The 22,381-nt window shown below is 37.9% G+C and overlaps 1 protein-coding gene and 1 pseudogene across 1 annotated transcript in view; both read right to left on the bottom strand.

Annotated features, from left to right (window-relative positions):
• Positions 1 to 22,381, bottom strand: part of Lama2 (laminin subunit alpha 2) — a 581,125-nt gene that overhangs the window by 282,595 nt on the left and 276,149 nt on the right. The gene's annotated exons all lie outside the window — the stretch shown is intronic.
• LOC131918910 (U2 spliceosomal RNA) lies at positions 17,812 to 17,929 on the bottom strand (annotated as a pseudogene).

Below are 22,381 nucleotides of genomic sequence, written 5' to 3'. Positions count from 1 at the left end.
CTGCTAAGTCATTTGATGTTTAATATGCTCTGAGCAATATTTTAGAGAGCATATTCACTCCTGGCTTTTTTTTTTTTTTAAAGCCTAAATCCTTAATCTTAGTCTTCAACGTGAAAAGAGAGGAAGAGAAAAGTGTGTGAATAGTTCAAGGGACTATCAGACAGAAAACAAAATGTGTTTATGCCTAGAAAAAAAGAGGTATTTCTTATTGTTGCTCTCCTAGCTTGAAAAACATCCAAAAAAGGATCCAGTGTGGATGAAGGATGAGAAGCCACATGGTATCTTTGTGAAGCTCACCTCCCTTCCTTGAGGAATGAGCACACTTCATACTGTCTGCAGTCTAATGGAGGAAATGGTAATACACCAGGAAAATGTGCAAAGACCAAACCGGTTAGACAATGGAGGTAAAACAATTAGCACCATGCTAATTGAAATTCTGTGTTACATATAAAACGTTTAACACATCTACACACATGTGCATGTTTAATACATTAATATTATAATTATCATATAAGAAATAATTATGTGAATCACCAATTAAAATTCTTCCATGAGAAGTAAAATACATTTCCACTGTGTTAATCTGGCCATTCCTTGTTGGAATATTTTATTCGTGATAGAACAAGCAGATGATTGGGGTGATTTGCAAAGCACTATCATGTTAGATTAAGTCATTTTGGCTTTAGGGACATGCATAAAACCTCCATTTCAATGAAGAAGAAACTACAATGTGTTTAAAATCATGTCAAAGATATGAAGTTTAATTAAAAAAGACATAGCTACTGAACACCTAAAATTGCCTTGAATGGGATGGAAAACCAAGACCTGCCCAACATCTCATGGCTGACAACACCATGTTGGTTTTATTTGTTTTCTGTTCTTGCTTTTGTTTTTTGATACAATGTTTCAGTATGTAGCTCTGGATGGCCTAGCATTCTCTGTGCCAACCAGGTGGCTTTGAACTTACAGAGATCTACCTGTCTTTGTCTCCAGAATGCTTAAATTAAAGGCATGGGACACCATGCCCATGGGTGTTTTACCTGCATGTACATCTATGTACCTTATATATGCCTGGTGCCGGTAGAAGCCAGAAGAGGAACATAGTCTCCTGGAACTAGGGTTACAGATGACTGTGATCTGCTTTGTGGGTACTGGGAATTGAATCTGGTTCCTCTGGAATAGTAGCTAGTGCTCTTAAAGGCTGAGCCATCTCTCCAGCTCCAAGCATAGTATTTTTTAAGAAGAGGGAAAGAATATCTCGTCTAACTTAAATGCATCTATCTTGGTGGCTCAAGCATTCTCTTAATCTCCAATTCAGATTTTCCCAGCAAACATCAGACCCATATATTATCAGTTTTAGCATTTCCTTGGATGTCTCATGGGCCTCCCCCACTTCATATAACTAGTTAAAATGAGCCTCTGATTACCTTTCTAAAACATACTCTCCCAAAGCCCATTAGCTCAGCTACTTTATTCTTTTAGTTGTTCAACCCTTAACCTTGAAGTCATCTTTGAGTCTTCTCTTTTCTATCTCCCTGTCAATTTGTCAGGACATGTTTGTAATGGATAATCTTCACTATCAACTTGATGGGATTTAGAATCTCTGTGTGGAAATATACTTCTGGTTTTGTCCATGAGGATGTTTCAAGAAAGGTTTACCAAAGCAAGGAAACCTCACCCTTAATATGGTGGCACCATCCCATGGTCTAGGTCCCCCAACTGTGTGAAACAGAGAAGAGAAAGCAAGCTGAGCATGAGCATTTGTTACTTCCTGCTTCCTGACTGCAGACATCATGTGATTAGCTGCTTCAGGAACTCCTGCTTTTCCTGCCTTCCCCAACCTGATGGTTCCTGCACACTGTGAGCCAACATAAACCTTCTCTTCCTTAGATTGCTTCTGTCTGTTACTTTGTTACTGCAACCAGAAAAATTGCTCAGTGTGATTAGCCTTGTCTTCAAAACCTATCCGGTATTGCCACTTTTGCTAACTCCCACTCTGAACCAAGTCTTAACTAATGGTTGGATAATTACAAAGTCTCTTAAGAATAACTGCAAACCCTCTTATCTGATTATCCCAAGCATAATAAATATTTGACTGTTAAAATAAGCCAGAGGATTATGATAAGGTATTCAAAGAATTCTGGCTCCCTATTTCTTGAAAAAAAAAATACAAATTATGATGGCAGGGCTTCACACTCCCTCTCCATCCCTGTCATTCTCTTCCTCACATGTCTTTTGAACATGCCGGCACAGTTGTGTGTTGGGGTCTTTGTACTTGTTTTGCTCTTGCCTTGGGATCAGTTTTAGCAGCAATAGCAGCATCACATGGCTTGTGATGAGATGGCTGAGTAAGAAAGGAGGGTTGAGGAAGCAACCATCAGCTGGGCACTAGCATGGATCTCTCTCTGCATCCTGGCTGCAGACTCAGGGGAAGCAGGCAGCTCACAAATCTGCGGTGATGTCATTCCACTGTGATGTACTGTATTCCTCTGAATTGTAAGCCAAAATAAATTTTTCTGTCTTAAGTTTCTTCCAGTTAGATACTTCATCCCCAAGTAAGAAGAATATCCAATATAAGTTTGTGTGTGTATATTCTACATAGATACTTATTTATTAAATATGTTATGATATATTTATTTTTAATAAAATATGTACAAAAATATTTTCAAAAGAAATGAAATAAACACTACTTTAAACTAGTAATTTGTTGATTTAAGATTGCCTTTTACTCAGAAGAATGCACTATCCTTTTAGGAGGAGCAATGTAGCAAAATATGTTTTCATACTTAAAAAAAAAATCTTGGTAGACTATTTAAAGATATTACTGAATACAGACCTTTAAAATCTATTTTAGATTACTTTTAATACCCAGGATTAATAATTTTGTACATAAAATTATACAAATGATACAAAAGTATATACCCTTGTATGAGTTTTAGCAATGATAAGAATACTAATTATGATCCCCAGCTTTCTATGCTTTTTACCAATTATTTTAAGTTCCAGTTGAAATTCAACTAATAAATGTCTTACTGTTAAATGATATTAGTTGAAAAATATTTTGACAGCATGACATTTTAACATATTTAAGAGAAAGGAACAGAGTTGACTAAGATTTTGTATTCAGTATGATTAAAAGTAAGTTATACCACCCCACTTTTCATTCTGATTTGCAAAAAGTGCATTTGTGGTTGATAGGCCATCATCAGTTTGAGCCTTAAATTACATGACACCATTTTTTTTTTATGTACACAAGAAAGTATGTACGTAACAACTGGCAAGTATGTCTGTGCACCAGTTGTATTCCTGGTACCCACAGAAGCTAGAACAGGGTGTAGGACTCCCTGGGACTGCAGTTACAGATAGACGGCCATTAGCTGCTCTGTGGGTTCTTGGAATCAAACACAGGTTTTCTGGAAGAATAACCAGTGCTCTAAATCATTGATTCATCTCTCTAGCCCCGAATACTAGAAGCTCTTGAAATGGCCTCTGTATACTAAATACTTTCAATGTTGTTAGTACATTACCTGACTTCTTCTCAAGCTTCTCAAGCTGCTGACATTGCTCTTGTTTATCCTTGGAACTGGGAATAAATTCTAAGTATAGAGGAAACCACTGGGATCTATTCTTCTCATTCTTTGCTTGTGCTCACATAAGGGTTTTTTTTTGTTTATTTTTAATATCTTACATAAGTTTTTGATGAGGCTTCATTGGTTTAAAATTCTGATAGATAAAGTTCATCAATCAGTTTATCTGGAAATAATAAAGTGCAATATTTCATTATCTAAAAATTTATCCACAGGTGAGATAAACATCAAACATACTCCAATTTGCTACTACTGTTTCCCTCAGAACAGCTTGAACATGGGACCTACCAAATGAACAGGCTAGTGTTGATCATACATTAGACACTTGAAAAGCATTTATGTAAGTTAAATGTGATGGCACCAGCTTTAATCTCTGCCCTCAGAGGCAGAAACTAAGGATTTTTAGCTTCTAGCTAGCCTGGCGTGCATCATGAGATCTATGTCAAAAAATACGCCAAACCTAAGCTACATTCAGTTACTGCTACCATTTTATTACCCTAACTGTGTAAGCATAGGGTCTAATATACATATCTTTGATAATATTAATTTATCATTCAGTAATGCATTTAATAAATGTAGCTTCTGTTTGACAAAACTGACCAGACATTGAAATTTAAGTACTTGAAAATATTATCTATATGTATGATTTTATTGGAATCAAAATATGGAAAATGAGCAACACTGTCTGTCTTAAAATATAATTTCATCTTGTCTCCTATTCAAATTCTTTCTGTACTTAGATCACCATAATTCTCTCATTTATTTTACCTCCGACTATATGACAATGTTATAATAACCACAATCTCTTCATTATAATCAGTTTTCAGAAGGTACTGGATAATACTAGGCATTTAATAAATGTTATTGAAGAATGTGAAAAATCATTATTTTATCTTAGGACCTATTGCTGTTTTATATCGCAGAGATAGTGTGCATCTAATTTACAGGTTTCCCCAAGGTTTTAACAACCAGATATAACTTTCCCATTTTTCATGAAAGGCTTTATAGTTTTCTTGAGTACACTAATTGGAAACACAAGTTTTTAAACTAAGATTTAGTGAGTTTTATTGGATACAGTAAGCCCATTGAACAGCTATTGTCTGTAAGGATGTGAGGAGATTGAAGGTCACATTAAGGTCAGCAAAACACTATTCCTTGCAGTAAGCTGTTTTGAGTTCAGAGGAGAAAAACATTGAACTTTTTCACAATAGAGTGAGACAGTTCAGTTCAAATATCATTAGATTACTACAATATGAATGCACTCTTGTTTTTGATTTATTAGGAGTTAATTGGGATGCCATCTGTAGTAATGGCGAAGCTGCTCTTAATGTCATCTGAAATAATGGATTTGGGCACATTATCTGTATTAATCTAGTTCATATTTCAGGTCTTTAAGCTTTGATTCATTACTCTCATTTTCTTTTCTTGCATTAAAATGACTGAAATGACTATGAAAAGTTGATGTTTCTGTATTTGAAAAAGAAATCAATAAATTCTGGCAAATTCAAGTGCTGTGAGGCAAAAGCTTTTGACTTTTGAATAGGTCTAGTGGGATCACACATGGTCACAACTTCCCTTACCTCTCTTACCTCTAAGGGACAAAGGGAGAGGGTCCTTTTAGACTCTACCTGGTTCTTAGGAGTCTTCTGGATACAAACTGTATGCCATTGCCCCAAATGCATTGTTCTCAAAGAAAGATGATTAGCATGTGGGGGAACTTTATGAGGCCCATCTGTGTCTGAGCTCCAGACTCATCTCAAGTCACAGTGGCTGACTAGACCCCAGCCTATAAGTAGGAAACTGTGTTCATCTATGAATGTGTCTAGAATAAATTACATACTGGGGCTTCCCAGAAAACTTAGTTTGACTCCCTTTTCAATGAGAAAATTTCAAAAAGCATTAACCAGACCCTTTAGTTATCATTTTGATGGGGGAAGAACTTTGTGTTGTAATATGAACAGAATGAAAGATTTGGATTTGTGTGTGACCTGAAAATAGAGGATATACATGCAAAGCACCTTGAGGGCACTCACAGGAGAAAAATCATTTGGATAGAGCAATGTACTGCTTTTTGGTAGCCTTATTGACAATGGTCTAGTGACACATGTTTCTTTGACTTAAAGAGAAGGCCAACGATGACACAAAGAGACTAGCTATTTGCTAAAAGTAACTGAAAGACTGCCCAAACCATTTCTGTGCTGGTATATTTATACAGTGGATATAACTACAAACCTTTGGACATGGGCACACTGTAGACAACTGATGTTTGGACTTGTAGAAAAAAAGAAGTATCATAGAGGCTAGTGATTCTAAAATTGTTTGATTTGTATCTTAAATGCACTCCTAATTTACCTAGTGTTTTAAGAATATAATTATATAGTTTACTTTCTTTCTCCAAATATAATTTTTGAAATGAAGACCTTAATATAAGCTTATGCAATAATATGAGTTCCTAATAATTAGACCTCCTTCTAAGTATTCTAAATAACTTAAAAATATTTTCTAATTCTGTACCAGAAAGTCTACATCATAAATACTGCAAGTTTTATTTTACTGGTTTTATTTTATTATCTATTAATATGTCCTATGTTAGTAAAAAGAAAGAACAGTTTTCTTTAAGAATGAAAATAGATATTCCATAGCTTTTTACAATTCAACAGTAGCTTGCATCTTCATGATAAATACCGTTAGTCATAAAGTAGATTATCCCATACCTCCAAGACAATATCCTTTGTATTTTAACCATTAATTCATAATTACTGGTAACACAGCATGATTCATTACATATTCTAGGAAAGTAAAAATCTACTTATTGTAAAAACTAGCTCAAGGCTATTCAGATAAATGTGTGTCTCCATCTTTATCTAAAGAACATCATTTTAATTACAAAGATTACTTATTATTTATATAACATACCAGGATCTGCTCTAGGCAGCCCTAACATATGAAAAGATATGTTTTGCCCTCAAGGATGTTCTTCTACCATCAAACTGACAAGAAAATAAAGGAAGAGCATTTTCATAAAATATAAATGATGAAGTTGTTATCTCCACACCTGTATTTACTCTGTAGAAAGTTGCTGCAGGTTACCAGGATGGCACAATCAGAGTTTATGTTTCCCATTTGCTCTATGAGTTTTCTACCATTTCAAAAATAAAATTTTCTTTCTCATTGGAGATTTTTATCACATTGTGAGCTGATTTTTGGGACACTCAACCATTACTGTTCCTATTTACACCAAATGATTATTTTATCCATAAGCTTAAGATGTATAGGCTACAGTTTTATTTTATCAAAAGTAAAAATCATATACTCAGTAAAAAGGTGTTAAAACATTGATAATACAAACTACAGATGTGAAGGAAGTATTTGCAAGAGATTATACCTAGTGAAAATCTTTCCCAAATTATTGTATTTCTTTGATATCAATAGAAGGAAAATAAATATGGTGATTCAAAAGTGGGCAAACACATGAAGACAACTTGTGAAATATTATGTACACATGCAAATCAAGCATATGAAGAGTTTCTCAATGCTGTAAATCATTACAGAATCATAAGTCAACACAACAAAATATTACCACACACCTATTAGAATAGCTTACATGCAAAATAATGGCAACAAAATGTCAGTAAAGATATGAAAACATGAAAGCTCACATCCTATTGAGAATATAAAAATAATATAGTGGAGTAGAATGTTGACATTTTCTGACAAAACTATTCTCCATACAATGTAGTAGCCACACTCCTTGCTATTTACCTACACAACTGAAAAGATACAAAGAACAAGTACAAACAACAGCCCAGGTATTTATTCTTGTGGAATAATCTTTTTGTAAACTGTGAAGATTTGTTGCCCAGATTGGTTTATTAAAAAGCTGAATGGCCAATAGCTAGGCAGGATCTTGGGGGCAGAGAGGACACTGAGAAAAAGAAGGGAGGTGACACAGGGAGTCACCAGCCATACACATAGAAAGCAGCATTGGCATTACAAAGTAAACATAATCAAGCCATGTAATAAAAGAACATAGATGAAAAGAAATGGGTTAATTTAAGTTATAAGAGCTAGTCAGAAAGTAGCTTAATCCACCAACCAAGTGTTTATAATTAACAAGAAGTCTCTGTGTGGTTATTTGGGAGCTGGCAGATGGGATAGAAAACTCCACCCACAAGTGACGCCCCATATTGGGTGACAGATGATACATTTATCTAATTATTCTTTATGAACAAAATCTTGGGAGTCATATATGGGGTAAGAACCTGAATGATCAGAGAAGTGGCAGAGAAGTGACCAGTGACCTCCTATCTCTTTTGTTCCCCCATCTATAAGGCCAAGACCCTCTCTAAGTCCCACTCTACTACTTCCTATCTCTCTATCTGTCCTCAGTCCTCCAAAACCTCTATGGTTAATTTTGGTCAGCTAGAAGCTAGCTCTGCCCTCTGATGGAAAGCAAACTTTATTTTCAGAATATAATCAAAATATCACACAACAGTTCATAGCTTTATGGATACCGACAAAATTTGGATATTTGAACTAAATATTCATTTGAACTAAAATGTCCTTCAGTAGATGGAAGAATAACTAAACTGAGGCCCATGTTGGCAAAGGAATATTACTCACAATTAAAATCAAATAATCTATTGGCCATGAAAACACATTGAAGAAAATTGGATATATATTACAGAGTAAAATAAGCCAATCTGAAAAGGCTATTCAGGAATGCCCCCCAAGTACAGAACATCTATAAAAAGCAAAGCCAGGGAGAACATGATGATGACCATGGCCCATGTCATTTTGTCACTTAAAAATTTAAATCTGAAAGTAACTTGTGTCTTAGAAAACATATTCTGACATGGCTGGAGAGATGGCTCAGTAGATAAATTTTTGCTGAACAAACACAAGGACCTGTGTTCTCAGCACCCACATAAAAAGCCAGTGTAGTAATGCCAACCACAATTCCAGCAGTAGGGAGGCAGAGATGTCAGATCCTTGGGGCTCAGGGGCCACATAGCAAAGCTGAATAGATGAGTTACAGTTGAGAGAGCGACTCTAAAAATACGATGGAGAGAGATCAATGAAGATATCCAATATAGAACTCTAGCCTCCACACTTGCACTCATACCCAGATGCATGCACACGTGCGCGCGCGCACACACACACACACACACACACACACACACAGAGAGAAGAAAAATAAGTATCATTTCTAATCAGTGGATGCAGAGTAGTAGAAAGATGGTTAGATCTAGGAATCCACAATGAACACTTGAAATACTTTAAAATGCATATACTTCTACTGGAGAACATATTTTAGAATGAGGCAGACTAAATAGTATTAAACCAAGCATTTAAATTGCAAGCCACAGCTGACCAAATATTATTGTATCTATTTATTTTACTATCTTGAAAGACAGCTGCTTCCTAAATGTAAACAGACTAGGTTCATTTTAACAAAATTCTTAAATTTGATGGCATAAACTTGAAGTTTCAAAATAAATTGTTTGATTTTTTAACCCATCTTGTTGATAAAGTGGCCTGCTCTTTTTTTTTAACATCCTGCATTGAAACATAGAAAGAGGTCTAAGTGGATGTCAAGAAGTTGTAAATTCTATGTGTGCTTGGACTCAGGAGAAGCTGTGCCTCTTTATTCAAATGACTTAATCGCTTGGCTTTTCACCTTCTACATTTCATTCCAGGTGTTGTCAAAATGCAAAACAGGTAACAGATTAAAACACATTGACTTAAGAGGCAAAGGGAATCCCTATTGGTCCATACTCCCTTTTGACCTGGAATGGATGGACCACAGAGCACACAGAGAGGCTGCATCAGGACACAACAGAATGTAGAGTCCACTTAATAGAGTACAATTCATAGTCTTCTTGTCCCTGAAACTTTGCTTCCACATTCCTCCAGAACACATAGGAAAATATTTTTACCCACCTAGTGCTCTATAAGCACAGAAAATTTGAGGGTTGGGAAAGAATTTAGAAAACTATTTAGGCCTTCCCCTTGGCACTGAACAGATATGGACCTTAATGACTCCAGACATATTTTATGTATATATGTATATTTAGAAGATCTGCTCAGACACTTCTTAGGAAAATCCAAGCAAGCATTTTTAATGAGGTTTCAAACTTTTTTTCATTTAAGAGAATTCAACATATACTTTTCCTTCCTCATTTTCTAAGGAAATAGAAATAAACGTTAACACAGAAACACACATTTACTCACTCAAAAGAAGTTGTGGAATTTCTATCTGAAGTAATCTGTGTGCTCTGGGAGCACAGAATCAAGTTGTAAGTGTTGGGGGAGGCAACAAATTTGTAGAGAGTAAAAAAAAAAGTTTCTATGTGTCGGGAGGTCCCAGGGGAAGGCCTAACTAAGAAAGAGCTGTCAGAGATGAACCCTAGAGAACTCAACACCTGATCTTCATTGTTCTGGATGAACAAAAGCTAATCAATCAGGAAAATTGTGGATGAAATACCCCACAAAAGAAATACTGAATCAGGAAAACTGAGAAAGCATTAGATAGTTATATATATTTAATAGTGGACTACTGGCTTCTTAAGCTTCATGGGGGCTGTGAGTGTAGAAAGCACTCTGGGTTTCCACTTTATCCTTCTAATGCAAAGCTTCTTAAGGAAGGAATAGGTGATCAGATTTGAGGTTCTGAAAGCATCCCTCCACCAGGTATGTGAATAGCATTTTAGAGCTGGGAGGTAAGGGTAGAAAGAAGTTCAATGGCTTTTTCTGCAATGTAGGCAGAAAGTGATGTGTCCCAAACACTAGTTGTTCGGGGTCTTGAATCATCTTAGTTGCTTTGCTTGACACTTCTCACATTGTCTATGGCTGGGCTTATGTTTCATCAGCGCATCTGGATGTGGAGAATAGCCCAACTGGGTAAAATTTTTTTCTTTTCATCTGTTGTTAGATGGTGCCTTTCCCATACTTTGTAGAGTTATTATTTCCTACCTCATAGTCAACTGAGTGAATGATATTCTATGGTGTAAGAATCAAAGGTTTTTAAATCTGCACAAAACTTCTAATTCACATGATCTATTTGTTTTCACATGTTTTTCCAGAATTAGGCTTTTCTAAGAGGAAATCAGATGAGTACTGGAGGTCTACATGCAAGTAGGGTGCCTAACTCGGTCACCCGCATTATCTACCATCAACACCACTGGCCCTGTCTCAGCCACGATTCCAGTCTCCCACTTCAAAACCCACCAGGTCAGATGCTGTCACCTGGTCCTGCCCTGTGGCCCTGTAACCAGCACCATCTCCATCTGTCCTGCAACGGGAGCTTTTCTCACTCATCTTGAATCAGTGCCATCCCTCATCATTTGATGCCACATCCCCATCTCCTCAGACGTATGCCAATCTCTCCCTTCTCTACCCAGTGCCCCTCCTACTTTCTGGTGAACTAGCAGCATTCATACCTCCCTCTGAAAGCCATAACTACTCCTATCTGCTTCCATACAGTGTGGTTGGTATCTACCTCTCTCTATGGCAAGAGGCACCCCTACCTCCATCTAACCTGGGCCATCCCATCCCCTCTCTATCTTCCCCGGACTTCTCACCTAATTTGTGTGTTTTGAACGTTCTACTAAAGATTTTGTTGAAGAGCCTGCTATTGGGTTATTGGGCAGAGGCAACTGCACAGGGGCCTGATGACCTGAATTTGAAACCCAAATCCTACAAGGTGGTCAGAGAGAACCTACTCCAGAGAGTTGTCCTCTGATCATTCATGCCAATACACACACACACACACACACACACACACACACACACACACACATTGCAATTTAAAAAACGATTTTGTTTGCAAACTGAGTCTTTTAACTCCCTTATGAGGAGTCGAAGCTGTGTAAGTGAAGTAAAGGATTTGCCTCCGTTGGCACTCACCTTGTAGCAGCAGTCTCCAGATGGCAACACTCTTAACAAACTTCGGGAATGTTAGAAGCCCTTGTAGGACACGAAACTGTTCCCAACACCCTCAAAACATTCTGTTCCCGCCAAGTCTCACTTCTTCCTCATTCTGAATATTAACGGCTGTGCACTTCAGACTTCCTATTCTAAAAGAAAACAGCTGCTTGCTGAGATTAATTTTCTTCCTGTGTGAATGTGTGTGCCTAGATTATTCTGTTTATAATGAATTTGATAATAAATTTAAATTTGCATAACTTTTAGTGGTAGCTAAAAGAGAATCATTTGAGGGATTTCTTGTACATACTAAACCACTGGATCATAAAGCTGGCCTCTGAATTCAAATAAAGCATGGTACAGTATATTTTTTTAAGCCTTGGAAAGCCTAAGTGTGTACAGCCATCTACAGATGATATATATCAGTAGTTTTAGAAGTCATCCTAAAAGAGTAGCTTGTATTTGTGGATGAAAGTGGGGTGGGAAGCTTGCTAGAACTATAGATTCTGGGGTTGGAGAGTTGGTTCCATGAATAAAATGTTTGCACCCATGTGGTGACCTGACTTCAAATTCTTATAGACCACATCAAAGCAGGACACAGTAGCTCAGTGTTCCTATAACAAGGGGGGAGGCAGAGACAGGAGGCTCCATGGAAGTTGGCAGGCCAGCTAACCTCACACACACAGCTGGAAACAACAAAAAGATGATGTCTCAAACAAGGTGGAAAGCATCTTTTGTTATACACATATAAAATTGCCCCAAAGCATCACACACACACACACACACACACACACACACACACACACACACCAGAAAGGAGAGAAAGAGGGAGAAGGGAGAAAGATAAAAAGAGGGAGGGAGGGAAGGAGGAGGATGGGGGGAGAGAAGGATGGAGGGAGAATTTCAACAAAAGTATAAATTCTCAGGTATTTGCCCAAGTCTCCTAGGATAAGGTAGCAGTGCGGATGTTTAATGAAGACTCTAATTACCTACAAAGATACAGAGTAGATGGAGAGACACCCATCAGAGATTGCCATGGCTATTAATAGAACTCAGTTTAAAACACAGACTTAGATTTGAGTGTTTTCCCCACCCCTTCGTCTCTTCTGTCTCCTTTTAGTAAAAATACTACAGTGTGTGAGTCAGGAAGATGGAGTTAAACCCTGACCAGGCTGTGCCTCAGGAATCAAGCTGTTGTGGGCTTCATTCCCAGCATAGTTAACATTCTCCCTCGCCTAAGTATCTTTACTGACACAAAGATCAAGAGCTTGGCACAACAGAAAGGATTTACTTTCAAACCAACATGCTATCCATCATCCTCCATGTATCTGCCAGACAGTGAGATACATTGAATTACTACACTTTAAAGTTAGCAAAGAGTCCTGATCAAGAATGTAATTAAGATTATGTGTTACAGTATTGAAATTGTATCTCTAAACTTATTTGGATGGGGCGAGGAAGGAGGGGGAAGCCAAACAAAGTAATCTTTAATCAATACTATTGCATCCAAATTTAAAATTATTTGATATCAGAATAGGAACAAGAGCAACACACTGTTCATTTTTTCCTTCTGTGCTGTGGGTGGAAACAAGCTTAAGGCAGCAAACTGCCTGGAGACCTTCAATGGTCAATGAAACTTCTTCCCTGTGGGTTGTTTCCACTCCATTTCATTACAGAGGACATTTTCTGGAACGGTGAAGCTGATGATCCCTTCAAATCCAGCCTCAGATGAAAATTAGAGAGAAAAATCATTCACTCTCCCACCACAGCAACACTTTGTAAACAGGATAAGAATTCCTGGCAGTCACTTGATAAACAAAATACTCTAAAATTAGATATACATCAATGGGCCCTTCTGATCCATTTCCATTTGCGCTCCATTTTTTTTTTTACTCTTTCTGTTTTTCACTTTCCTTTTCCTCCCTCTCTACTTCCTACTTCCCTCTCCTTTTCCCCCCTCTTTCTACCTTACTTTTCTCTTCCCCTTTCTTCTTTTTCCTGTTTTCATTTTTCTTGTCTTGGGGAAGAGTTGTAAAGCCTCAGTGGAATATAGGCACAATTAGAGTTAACAACAATAGCTTCTGGCAGGTGTTTATTATTTTCCACGCCTCCTCTTAACTGATGAATGCTTGTTAATTCATTTAATCCTCACAGTAGCTCTATGAATTAGGTATTGGTATTCATCCACCTATCACTGGAGGGAAAGTGAGTATACTGAAACAAAGTTACTACCCAGATTTCATAAAGCTGCTGTCTGTAAGAACTAAGGCTAACAGAATTCCTTGTTCCCATGATAAACAATATTGGGAGTTCACATAATTTCTGTTCCTGATTTGTAAATAGATGAATACATGCTTGAGTCAGTGCTGAGACAATTTTCTTCCTCAACTAAGATCCATCTAAACTAACATACCTATAGATTTATATCAGCTTCTGCAATATGTGATTCTAGATCTTGGCCTCGATCTATTGACAAATGTCGAGGTTTTATATCTTGTGTTCTGCACAGTCCCAGAGAGTTACCTGTCATGCAGGAACTATTTCAAAACTGCCTATTTCCCCTAAAGCCTAAAATCCTGAACCCCCACACCTTCTGAGCTGCTATTTCAAGTTAATCAAGATATTGTCTCTCCTCAAGGCTTCGCTAAAACAATACAAATAAGTTTATAAGCCAAAATTTGTCTAATACTTTGTAAGAAATTTTAAGACTTATTATTAAATGTATGTAAGTATATACATATATGTGTATATATATCTACATATGTATATAGTGAAATAACTACTCAGGTTCTCCTAAAGCCAAAAAGATGTCTATAGCCGAATATTAAAACTATCCAGCTTCAGTAACTACCTACAGAATTTTTAACACACCTTCACAGCCCCAAATCAAAGTATGTACATTTGAGTGATAAAATTTCTCTATAAAGAAAAAGGAAGTTCGGTATAGTTTCTCCAACTCACATGAAAGATGAAATGTGAAATTTAATGGGTGAAGTTCTTTCTTCCAAAAACATATTCATTTATTCATGTGTGTTCAGTGAAAAAAAATACTTTTCTTTGGAACTGTTGCACAACCAAGAGAGAGACAAGAATGAAATATTCCAATACTGTAAACAACCAAAGACTTAATAAATGAAAATTCCGAGTCCAGTCATCTCAGAGCATTACACCCAGGGAGGGATGTTTCCTAATGGAGGAAGCCAGTATGATAACTCTTTCAGGTTATCAACACATAAAGCACAAGGAAGGCCCATTTCTTTGGAAATCGCTGTGAATATATTCATCAGGGTGAAACAATCATCTGTGTCTAGTCATGTGTGCTCTCTGCCTCCGTGGCTGTCACTGCTGTCGATCTGAGGCTGAGAGGTAATGGCCTCATGATTCAAGGAAACTGCTGAAGTGTGTACTCAGGCTTCAGTTTGAGAGATGGGTTCATTTATCATCATAATAAGCCATTACCATGGATAGGTCGCAACTCATTGAAGAGACAGTCAGTCTAATTGGCTGAATTCTGCTGGCATTCGATGTGCCTCAAGGAGATAAGCACTCTTTTGCAGGTAATTTTCAATCACCCACAAACTACTTGTTCAATAATTCATCACATTTCAGGTTGGGGTCCTAACTCCCTCTTCTTCAATGTGGCAAATGGGAGATGTGGGCCGCTCAGTATCCCAGACTCAGGTGATAGAGCGGGAGCTTTAGAGTAAGTCAGGTAGGACACAGCTGCCACTACTAGGAGTGACAGGTGACACAAAAAATAAAAGTGTCAACCGTGTACTTCCCCAAAAGGCGCTGCTGCAACAAGCAGGATTTACTAAAGAATCTGGAAAGATATGAGTACTGTTATTTGAATGCCCGAGATTAATTAAGCATGACAACCACTGTTTAGCAGATAGGACTGGGCCCTTAATACATATTAAGGGATTGCATTTAAGGAACAATTTTTATGGCAAAGTGTAGAAGGCAAAATAACAGCTTGTAGCAGACTAAATTATAAATATAAATTAAAGTTGTTTTAGTTAGCATGCCTTGTTTTACAAATTGGACAATATTTTCTTCTCGAGAAGGGCAATAGAATAGTCTTTGCCACAAATTCATCTCAATTCAAGTATTAGATGTGACGCTAAATAACCAAGCCACCTTATAAGAAAAAATATATATTCTTTTTTCTCTACTTGAAGATGAATGCTAGTCATATACACATACACATACATATGTATATGTATATGTATATATATATATATAAAACATTGGTTTAACCATTTAAAGACATACTCTATATGTATCACTCCATGTTATTTTGCAACTACTGTGCATAGGAATTCTAGCTTATTTATCATTATATGCTGTTTGATTGTATAGCTATAGCAACATTCATGGTATCACTCATTGAACGATGGACGTTTCTGTGGCTAAGATCCATTTGTGACACTTCACACAGGTATATGGAGTTCTAAGTGGAGCCCCCAGAAGGGAAGTTTGTAGGAATTTGTACATTTGTAACTTCAGTGGAGGTTTCTAAAGTTGGATGTCTTTGATTGCATCAAACTATCAACTGATGAGGATCTGTTTCTTTAAGGTCTCGTTAAAGAGCGTGTTATTTTCTTACCTTTGTCATATGGTGCATGACAGATGACTGCTCAGTGTAATTACCATATTATGAAACAAGTGAGCATAACTCCTTGTATTTTAGGGCCATTTTCTTTCCTCTCCTAGGAACTGTTCATTCATATCTGTAGAGTGTTTTTCTATTTGACTTCAAGCCTTGCTCTTATCTATTCCTATGATTTCTTTACAGAACTGACAGATTGCCAGTTGTTTGCCAAATATTACACCAAGAATGAAAGCCATTGGGTTTTAAAAAGAATTAATATTTTATTACTTGGTTGGCTTACGCTGTCATAACAAATGTCATGGACTGGGCAGTTTAAATAATAGAAATCAACATCCTCACAGTTTCAGAAGCTAGACATTGGAAACCGAGAGGGTGTCATAGCTGAGAAAGAAGAGTATGTTCTAGACATCTCTCCTTGCCTTGAAGACAGCTGTCTTCTTGTTCATATGCTACTGTTCCTGTGTGTATGTGTGTGTGTGTGTGTGTGTGTGTGTGTGTGTGTGTCCCCAAACTTCCTCTCATACAAGGACTCCAGTAATGAGTTAGGGTCCATCTTAATTGTTTCATCTTCATCTGTGTTATTATTACTATGAGATACTGACTGCAGTTTTGGAATTTTCTTCCTTGAGCAGGGACGGAGGAACCAAAGATACTCAAATCCTTTTACTGCCAGGTCTTCAATGAAGAAAGAACCAGTGGGACACTTAAGCCACTTGTTTTGGATGAGATGACATGATATGTATTAGCTCTACTCTGAGACATTCAAGATAAAGTTCAAACTGTGCTGTAGGTATTTCCAAGACTGGTCGTTTCTCTTTGTTGCAAAGCTGACATTTAAGTCATATCATCTTTTTCCTTGTTAAAACTCAACTTTCAGATTGTCCATCTTCATTTGTAATGCTATCACTGCCATCAGGTATTGTGTCAGCAGCAAGTAGGTATGCAAGGAAGTATTCTTTAACAAAAACCTTTCCCTGATATGAAGCTTACATTCAATGTAAATTATCACAGAAAACAACTACAGAAAAATCACAAAGCAAATTATATTTACTGAAGACATTCTATGTGCCCAGGGCATTTTTTAGAACTTTGTGTGTCATTCTGAAGAATGTCTTAACTCTTATTTTGTAAAGCATGGAAGCCAAGATTGAATGGATCACAACACTAATAAACATTCACTATCTAACTCATGTCTATGTAAGATACATAGAATAAAACACTAACCAGTATTACCTCATGTATTACCAAATCAGGTCATTCTTTACCCATGTAAGAGTTTTCAGTCAGTTCTCATGGAAACGAATAGTGAGAAATTGGTCTGGAATCAAATTGTTGGCAAGGATGTTCCCTTTTGATGGCTGTGAAGAAGAATCTGATCCAGGCCTCTCTCTTTGGCTTGTAAATAGCCATCTCCCTGGGACTTCACACCGTTTCACTCTACAGACTGCACCATCTACAATGTCCATTGCCCACAATGCATCAACAAGTAAAACAGAATGTCCAGAAAACTCTTACCATGGCAAGTTCAGAAATAGCATAGCAAATTGCACTTAAAGTTAGCTCTTTCCCAGAGGCAGAGTAGCATTTGGAGGGTTTGTCCTATATAGAGCTGGAAGTTTGTCAGAACCATCAATCCATTGGCTCCCATAGTCTACTACTAGGCTGCACATGGAATATAAATGTAAAGTGTTGTTGAATGGAATACAGAAGAAAGGCATACCTTTTTACATTAAGAGATAGATATTAAATTGATAAGAACAGATACTACACCTGATCTTAGCCAAAAAGGCCAAGAAGCAATAAGAAGGATTGTAGGAGTAAGACAGGTCAAGGATACCGCAAGAACACAACCCACAGAATCAACTAAGCAGGCCTGATAGGGGCTCACAGAGACTGAAATGACATTCACAGAGCTTTTATGAGTCTGAGTTAGGTCCTCTGTATATATGTTATGGTTGTACAGTTTGGTGTTCTTGAGGAATTCCTAACAATGGGAGTGTGTGTGTGTGTGTGGGGGGTGTCTCTGACTCTTTTGCCTGCTCTTGGGTTTCTTTTACTCCTCTTGGGTTGCCTCATCCAGCTTTGATATGAGAGTGTGTTGCCTAGTTGTATTGTAACTTGTCTTGCTATATTTGGTTGATGTCCCTGGGGGGCCTGTTCTTTTCTGAAGGGAAACAGAGGAGGAGTGAATCTGGAGGAGAGGGGAGGTTATGGTGGGGGGCACTGGGAGGAGTGGATAAAGGGTAAACTGTGATTGGGATGTAATGTATGAGAGAAGAATAAATAATAATAAAAAGAGATAGATAGTGTGCTTTTGAAATGATGGTTGTGTGCTCTCTTTAGTTTTGAGATAAGGAGTGTCGGAGGACATGGGGGGCTATTTTAAACAAAGAAATTCAAGAAGATGTCAGAAAATGGAAAGATCTCCCATGCTCATGGATAGGCAGGATTAACATAGTAAAAATGGCAATCTTACCAAAAGCAATCTACAGATTCAATGCAATCCCCATCAAAATACCAACACAATTCTTCACAGACCTGGAAAGAACAATATTCAACTTCATATGGAAAAACAAAAAACCCAGGATAGCCAAAAGAATCCTGTACAATAAAACAACCTCTGGAGGCATCACAATCCCTGACCTCAAGCTCTACTATAGAGCCACAGTAATAAAAACAGCTTGGTACTGGCATAAAAACCAACAATTAGACCAATGGAATCGAATTGAAGACCCTGACATTAATCCACACACCTATGAACATATAATTTTTGACAAAGAAGCCAAAACTACAATGGAAAAAAGAAAGCATCTTCAACAAATGGTGCTGGCATAACTGGATGTGAACATGTAGAAGGCTGCAAATAGATCCATATCTGTCACCGTGCACAAAAGTTAAGTCCAAGTGGATCAAAGACCTCAACATAAATCCAGTTACACTGAACCTGATAGAAGAGAAAGTAGGAAGTAGTCTTGATCGCATTGGCACAGGAGATCACTTCCTAAATATAACACCAGTAGCACAGACACTGAGAGAAACAATCAATCAATGGGACCTCTTAAAACTGAGAAGCTTCTGTAGAGCAAAGGACATGGTCAACAAGACAAAGCGACAGCCTACAGAATGGGAAAAGGTCTTCACCAACCCCACATCTGACAGAGGATTGATATCCAGAATATATAAAGAACTCAAGAAATTAGACATCAAAATGCCCAACAGTCCAATTAAGAAGTGGGCTATAGAGCTAAACAGAGAATTCTCAACAGAGGAAGCTCAAATGACTGAAAGACATTTAAGGAATTGCTCAACATTCCTAATCATCAGGGAAATGCAAATCAAAATGACTCTGAGATATCACCTTACACCTGTCAGAATGGCTAAGATCAAAAACACTGAAGACAGCTTATACTGGAGAGGATGTGGAGCTAGGGGAACTCTCCTCCACTGTTTGTGGGAATGCAAGCTTATGCAACCACTTTGGAAATCAATATGGCGCTTTCTCAGAAAATTGGGAATCAATCTCCCCCAAGACCCAGCTATACCACTCTTGGGCATATACCCAAGGAATGCTCAATCATACCACAAGGACACATGCTCAGCTATGTTCATAGCAGCATTATTTGTAATAGCCAGAACCTGGAAACAACTTAGATGCCCTTCAACTAAAGAATGGATAAACAAAATGTGGTACATATACACAATGGAGTACTACTCAGCAGAGAAAAACAATGACATCATGAGATTTGCAGGCAAATGGATGGATCTAGAAAAAAATCATCCTGAGTGAGGTAACCCAGACTCAGAAAGACAAATATGGTATGTACTCACTCATAGGAGGATACTAGATGTAAAACAAAGGATGACTGGACTGCTACTCACAATTCCAGGGAGGCTACCTAGAAAAGAGGACCCTAAGAAAGACACAGGGATCGCCCAATGACAGAGAAATGGATGAGATCTCCATGAGCAAACTGGACATGAGTGGGGGTAATGAAGGTCAAGGGTCAAGGGAAAGAGAGCTTGGGGAGCAGGAGATCCCAGCTGGATCAAGAACAGAGAGGGAGAACAAGGAAAAAGAGATCATGATAAATAAAGACCCCATGGGAATAGGAAGAAGCAAAATGCTAGAGAGGTCCCCAGAAATCCACAAAGATACCTCCACAATAAACTACTGGCAATGGTCAAGAGAAAGCCCAAACTGACCTACTCTGGTGATTAGATGGCCAAACACCCTAACTGTCATGCTAGAACTCTCATCCAATGACTGATGGAAGCAGATGCAGAGATCCATGGCCACAGGTGGAGCTCTGGGAGTCCAATCAGTGAGAAAGAGGAAGGATTGTATGATTGAGAATTGTTGAGACCATGATTGGAAAAAGCACAGGGACAAATAGCCAAACTAGTGGAAATACATGAACTATGAACCAATAGCTAAGGAGCCCCCAACTAGATCAGGACCTCTGTATACTTAAGTGAAACAGTTGATTAACTTGAACAGTTTGGGAGGCCCCCATACAATGGGACTGGGACGTGTCCTTAGTGCGTGAGCTGGCTGTTTGGAACCTGGGGCCTATGCAGGGACACTTTGCTCAGCCTGGGCAAAGGGAGGAAGGGAACTGGACCTGCCTCAGTTGAATCTACCAGGCTGAGCTGAATCCCCAGGGAAGTCCTTGCCCTGGAGGAGATGGGAATGGGGGGGGGGTGGTTTGGGGAAAGGGTGGGGGTCTGGAGAAGGGAGGACAGGGGAATCTGTGGCTGATATGTAAAATTAAATTAAATTATAAAGTAAATTTAAAAAAACACTTGCCATGATGATGTCTTCCTTTTACTAAGTTCAGAGAGGAGTTTACACAAGGATTACTTGAAGTTCTAGCTTAAGTCCCTGTCTTTGGTCATTTATTCAATAAATGTTATGTTTGACCTGAGGGCTAAAAAAATAGTGGGCCGGAGAGGTCTAGCTAGCAGTAGTAGGGAAGAAAAAACCTTTTTGTTTATTTTTCTAACACATATAATCTGTCTTATAGGGCCAAATTTCCATCTGGTATGGCTTGTGCTTTTGCCTGAAGAACTTTCTCCACCTCCTGTAATGTAATTTTCTCTGTGATTTATTTCTCTGAGAAAGTCTTTGTCTTCATTTTTCAAAGATATTTCAGTCTGCTGAAAATTTTGAACTGACAATACTGGCTTGTTTATTTTGTTGTCTTTCATTTCTCAGAAAAAAACTTTAAAATATCATTGTATTATATTTCAGTTTGGAAAATCTTAGTCTATTCAACTACCATAACAAAATACCACAAACTGGGCCACTTATGAACAACAGAAATTTACTGTTCACAGTTTGTAGAATAGGGGTCTAATATCAAACCATCAGTAGCTTCCACGTCTGATGAGGGGCTTCTTCTCTGCTATTTATTCTGGCTTCTGGTTTTGTATTGTTATGGGATTCCTGAGTGTGCAAATGAGTGATTCTCTGTGTCAATATCTCTTTCTTGTGCCTTTTCTTGAGCTCTTTTTCCTTCTCTTTTGTCCTATTCTGACGTGTTCACCTTTGTTTTATCTTATTATATTTTATTATTATACCTTAGAAGTCTGTTATTTTCTAACAGATAAAAAAGGGGTGGATTCAGATGGTTGAGGGGGTATGGAGGAACTGGGAGGAGTAGGGGAAGAGGAAGTCATAATCAGAATATATTATATGAAAAAAATCTATTTTTCACAAAAACACCTTTAAAAAGGGAAGCACAACACTGAACCCTTAAGGGGCAGGACAGTTACCTTTACCCTTTATTTGTAATGGCACTGAACCCACTTACAAGGGAATGTGTAAATTACTTCCCAAAAGACCCACCTCATAGTATTATCACTTGAGGTTTGGGAGGGCACCAACACCCGGATCATCTTACAAACTGTCAGTGTCTCAGTTTCTTTTCCTCTTAGTGTGAGAAAATGCTCTGACAAAATCAACGTCAGGGAAAGGGGGTTTATTTGGCTCACGGGTCAAAGCTACGGTCCATCATGTTAGAGAAGTCATGGGTGCAAGAGTTTGAAGCATCCATCATAAGGAATCAGAAAGAAAGGAATGAACGCAGGCATGTTGTTGTTCAGTTGCATTTCTCCATCTCTGCCATCCGGGATCCCAGCCAGGGAATACTGCTGCTCAGAAAGTGGAAAGGTCTCTTCACCTCTATAATTAACATAAACTAGCTAATCCCCCAGTCATGGCCAGATGCCCACCTCCCGGCTGGTTCTTCAT

Source organism: Peromyscus eremicus, chromosome 8b (genome assembly GCF_949786415.1).
Source record: "Peromyscus eremicus chromosome 8b, PerEre_H2_v1, whole genome shotgun sequence".
Lineage (NCBI taxonomy): Eukaryota > Metazoa > Chordata > Mammalia > Rodentia > Cricetidae > Peromyscus > Peromyscus eremicus.
Note: the sequence above shows the minus strand (reverse complement) of the source record. Positions and strands in the feature narration are given on the sequence as shown.